Source organism: Macadamia integrifolia, chromosome 5 (assembly GCF_013358625.1).
Source record: "Macadamia integrifolia cultivar HAES 741 chromosome 5, SCU_Mint_v3, whole genome shotgun sequence".
Taxonomy (NCBI): domain Eukaryota; kingdom Viridiplantae; phylum Streptophyta; class Magnoliopsida; order Proteales; family Proteaceae; genus Macadamia; species Macadamia integrifolia.
The window spans coordinates 30,511,474-30,516,473 of NC_056561.1; positions in this window are offsets into that span (position 1 = coordinate 30,511,474).

Below are 5,000 nucleotides of genomic sequence, written 5' to 3' on the forward strand. Positions count from 1 at the left end.
CCTATACGTGCCCGCAAGTGTTGAATAAGTGTGTCTAAGCGTGCACCCCAGTGTAGCCCAAGTGTCGCTTAATTGTGCTCTTGAATGCCGCAAGTGTGCACATATACGTGCCCATGACAATAACAACGCGTGCCCCCCTAAGGGTGCCTAAGTGCATATGAAGGCAGTGCACGAGGCGGCAGTACCGCACGCAGGGCCGCACAATGTGCGTGCATGGTGGCAGGCATGGCTGCACTACCGCGCGGAAGGCTGCTGGCATGGACGCAAAAGGCGTAGGCATCGCCGAGGGTAAGGTTGCACTAGTGCGCTAAGTCTGCTAGCGTCGAGGCAGGCTACCGCGCGCATGGATGCGAGCGTTGCTGCAATACCGCACACATGGTTGCACGCAACCTCGGGCACGGTTGGGGGTAAGGTTCCACTATCGCGCGCAGGGGTGCAGGCTACCGCGCGCACATGGCTGGGGGCAAAGGTTCACACCGCGCGTAAGGCAGCAGGCAACAATACACATTGCTGCTGGAAAGGCTGCTCAACCGCACAAAAGGTGGTAGGCCTGGGTGCACATGGCGGATGGCAATGGTGCGGGCAGCGCGCGCAGGGCTGTTGCACGTGCCGCACTTCCACGCACATGGCTGCGACCACGGCTGCACAAGCCTCGCACATGGTTTGGCGCGTGGCAACACATGCACAAGCCACGCACATGCACGGATGATTGCGCGCATGGCGCACATGACACGCAGATGGCTGCACAGTCGTGCCCAAGGTTGCGTTCCACGCCGCACATGCCGCGCTTCTGGCCGCACTAACTCGCGCAAGGTTGCTTGCATGGCCGCACATGCCGCGCCCCTTGCTGCCCTAGCGCTCGCAAGATTGCATGCATTGCTTCACACCGCCCCCTAGGTCGCATGCATGGCTGCATGTGCCACGCCCATCGCTTCGTCGTCGCTCGCTAGGTTTCGGGATTGGCCGGAAGAGCCACGCAAGAGGTTGCAGGCACGGCTGCACCACCGCGTGCAAGGTTGCATTGCGTGGTCCACATGCACCGCCCATGAGTGCACTACCGTGAGCAAGTTCACTGGCACGGCCTCCCATGCATCGATATTGGTGGCTTGCATGGCCGCATATGCCACGGGCTTTTCGGCACATGGCTCGCGTAAGGTTGCACGCATAGCCGCACCATCGATCCCAGGTCTAGTCTTCCATGCACATAGCCGCACGCACGTGGCTCACACATGGGTGCTTCCGTGGCCCCCATGATCCATGTAACAGAGGCTCATTTGCGGCCTTCGGCTGCACACGAGGCACCGACTGCTGCACACGCCAAGGCCATGCCCGCACAACGTAGTTTGGGTCTTTAAATCATGTTGTGCGAAACATCCCTTTGGGTTAGAAAAGCCATGCAATTGGCTATTTGGAACCCAAAGTACAATCATTTTCAATTAAACCCCGCATTTCCATTTTTTTGGGTATTTTTCGTAATGTTTCAATCATAAAATAATAAAAAATACCAAAATATGTTGGAATGGTCCAATATTTTTTCAGAACATTCTATCAACCTTTGGAAGACATCCGAAATTTAGTTTTCAGAAAAATACATTAAAATGGGTTTTTCATAGTTTTTTGAATTTAATATGTTTTTTAATATTAAAAAATTAATAAAAAAATAAATATTTATCCAAAGATGGCGATTTTGGTATAAAAATAATCTTTGGATTTTTCCTTAATTTCTTACCAAGTTTCATTTGATTTGGATATTTATAGCTCAAAAAATAGAACGGTATATTTTTGGGGGGTGGTCATGTCTCCTTCTGGAAATGGACAAAGAGAATAAGAGCTACCTTGAGGGAGGGGGGTGTCACTCCCAGGGTGGTTTTTGAGGGGCCGCACCGAGGGGCAGCAGACGATGAGGGGGCATGGTAGGCAATCCGAAAAGACCCATGGCATGGTAAAAGAAGTGAAATGGCACGTGGGTTTCGATGTGTTGGCCCTTGGTGTGCGCTGAGGCCTGCCACTGCGTGCGGCTAGACGTGCATGGCCGCCTTCCTTCCGTGCCATGTGCCCGCAGCTGCTGTAACTTGTGCCAGTGGCGGCAGAGCATGCTCTACGAAGGTGGACGTGCTTGCGAATGGCGAGCCCTTCTGTCATGCAACACCGCCCCCTTCTTCCGCATGGCCTTGCCCGCCATCGTGGGCTGCTGGGCGCACATGGACGGGTACCATACGCTGTCACGCCCCAACTTCTGGTGCCACATGTGCCCCTCGACGCATAGCATTTCCAAGGAAGGTGTGGTTTGTGAGAACATGTACATGGCGCGTCCGTCCCGACAGTCTTCCCCTCTGCCGCACACAGTTGCTTGCCAGTGTGTGTTGCTGGGCACGTAGGGCTACCTGCCTTGCGCTGCAGTGCCTCCACATCTTGCGCCGTATGTGTCAAACGCCGTATAGCATGACCAAGAGTGGCATCGCCTGTGCAAGACACATTCACGGTATGTTGGTTTCGAAGATTTTGCCCTTGGTGTGCGTTGCGCCTGCCACGGCGTGCTGCTTTGCCCTCGTGGTTGCCTAATATATGCCGCAATGCCACGACGGATGTTGCCTCCTGCGGTCGTAGCCGCAACGAAAGCCCAACAAAGGCTTGGCATGTATGTGAAAACAAGTACATGGCTCGTTTGTCCAGGTGGTCAGCCTATCTGCCGCACGCCAATGCCAGCAACCATGTGCTGCTGGGTGCCCTTCGCTCCCTACCTACCGCTACCATGCCCCCACTATTGCTGACACGTGTCCGTGGCTGCATAGCAGTTTCTAGAGAGGCATGGCATTTGAAAACAAGGAAATGGTCAATGCGTCCCGATGTTCAGCCCCTCTTCCGCACACCGTTGCCTGCCACCCTGGGCTGATTGGTGCGCAAGGGTTCCTACCTTGTGCTACCGTGCCCCCACAGCTACCGCCAGATGCACCCGCAGCCGCATGGCATGTCCGAGATAGGCTTGGCATGTGAAAATCACCATCAAGGCACGTTGGTTCTGATGATTGCCTTCGATGTGCGCTATGGCCTGCCATGGAGTGCTGTTGGGTGTGCATGGCTCCTTGCATATCTGCTGCCACATATACCAGTAGCCACACAGCATTTCCAAGAGTTGCATGGCATGTGAAGGACAGCAACATGGCATGAGGGTCAGGATAATTAGCCGCTTGTTTTGCACCTTGGCCGGCCAATGCTTGCTGGTGGGTTTGCATGGCTGCCTGCACACTGTAGTTACACCCTCATTGCAGCCTACTGCAACTTTTGCTAGTTTTGTACAGCATGCCCAAGGGAGTCATGGCATGTGAAAAACGTGCAAATGAAGCATTGGCCCCGTTGATTAATCCCTTCTAGGCACTGTGGTAGTTTGACGTGCTTTGCTTCCTTCCATGTGTAGTTGTGCTAGTGCCACTGTTTACGAGCGTGGTCGAAGTCACACATTTGCACCCTTCTTTGCTTTATGGCTTGTTGTCATATGTAGGTCATGGTGCAAGGGGTGGGGTGTTATCTACATTTGACGGAATCATTGGTCAAGTCAATGTGCACAATAAATATTTGGTTGGTCCCTCCCCCCCATCCCATTGTTTTTTGTTTTTTTAAATTGCACTATCGTGGGTTTGTTGCTTGCAAGGGTTTTTTCATGGTCGGTTTTGTGGCCTAAGCTATTTGGAGAAGTGCATTTCTAAGTCGGGCCTAGGTGTGGAGGTGCTTGCATGCCTTTTTGCCTCAAGTGTTGTAATACAAAAATGACGTGTGGGTCTCTGGAGAACATAGGTTGCAAGCTTGTAGGTGGTGGTAGATCATGATTCCCTCCCCCCTCCTTGCTTTTAAAAAAATCTCCATTCTCGTGGGTATGTTGCTTGCAAGAGTTTTGTCATGCTCGGTTTTGTGGCATTTTGGTATTGGGAGGAATGCATTTCTAAGTCGTGCCTAGGTGCGGAGGTGTTTGCGTCCTCATGCCGCAAGTGTTATAATGCGACATTAACGTGGGTCTCTGGAGAACATAGGTTTGCAAGCTTGTAGGTGGAGACAGATCACGAGTCCCTCCCCCTCCCCTGCCCCCACTTTTGTTTTTAAAAAGAAAATTACATTCTCGTGGGTTTGTTGCTTGCAAGAGTTTTTTCCCATGCTCGATTTTGTGGCCTTTATGGTATTTGGAGAAATACGTTTCTAAGTCGTGCCTGGGTGCGGAGGTATTTGCATGCCTCCTGCCGCAAGTGTTATGATGCGACATTAACGTGGGTCTCTGGAGAACATAGGTTTGCAAGGTTGCAGGTGGAGACAGATCACGAGTCCCTCCACTTTCCCCTCCCCCCCCCCACACTTTTGTTTTTAAAAAGAAAATTGCAAGCTTGTAGGCAGAGATAGATCTCAAGTCCCTCGACCCCTGTTGATTGTTGTGATTTTCGTGCTTAGCGGGGCTATTGATTTTTCTTCTACCAAATCCTTATTACGTTGTAGTAGGTTTGGCGGTGGATTGTGTCGGTAGTGGACGCAATGCGCGTGAGTGGCTATTGTTTTTCTTGCGTGCACCCATCCCATTGTTTTTTGTCTTTTTAAATTGCACTATCGTGGGTCTGTTGCTTGCAAGGGTTTTTCCATGGTCGGTTTTGTGGCCTATGCTATTTGGAGAAGTGCATTTCTAAGTTGGGCCTAGGTGTGGAGGTGCTTGCATGCCTTTTTGCGTCAAGTGTTGTAATACAACAATGACGTGTGGGTCTCTGGAGAACATAGGTTGCAAACTTGTAGGTGGTGGTAGATCATGATTCCCTCCCCCCTCCTTGCTTTTAAAAAAATCTCCATTCTCGTGGGTATGTTGCTTGCAAGAGTTTTGTCATGCTCGGTTTTGTGGCCTTTTGGTATTGGGAGGAATGACTTTCTAAGTCGTGCCTAGGTGCGGAGGTGTTTGCGTGCCTCATGCCGCAAGTGTTATAATGCGACATTAACGTGGGTCTCTGGAGAACATAGGTTTGCAAGCTTGT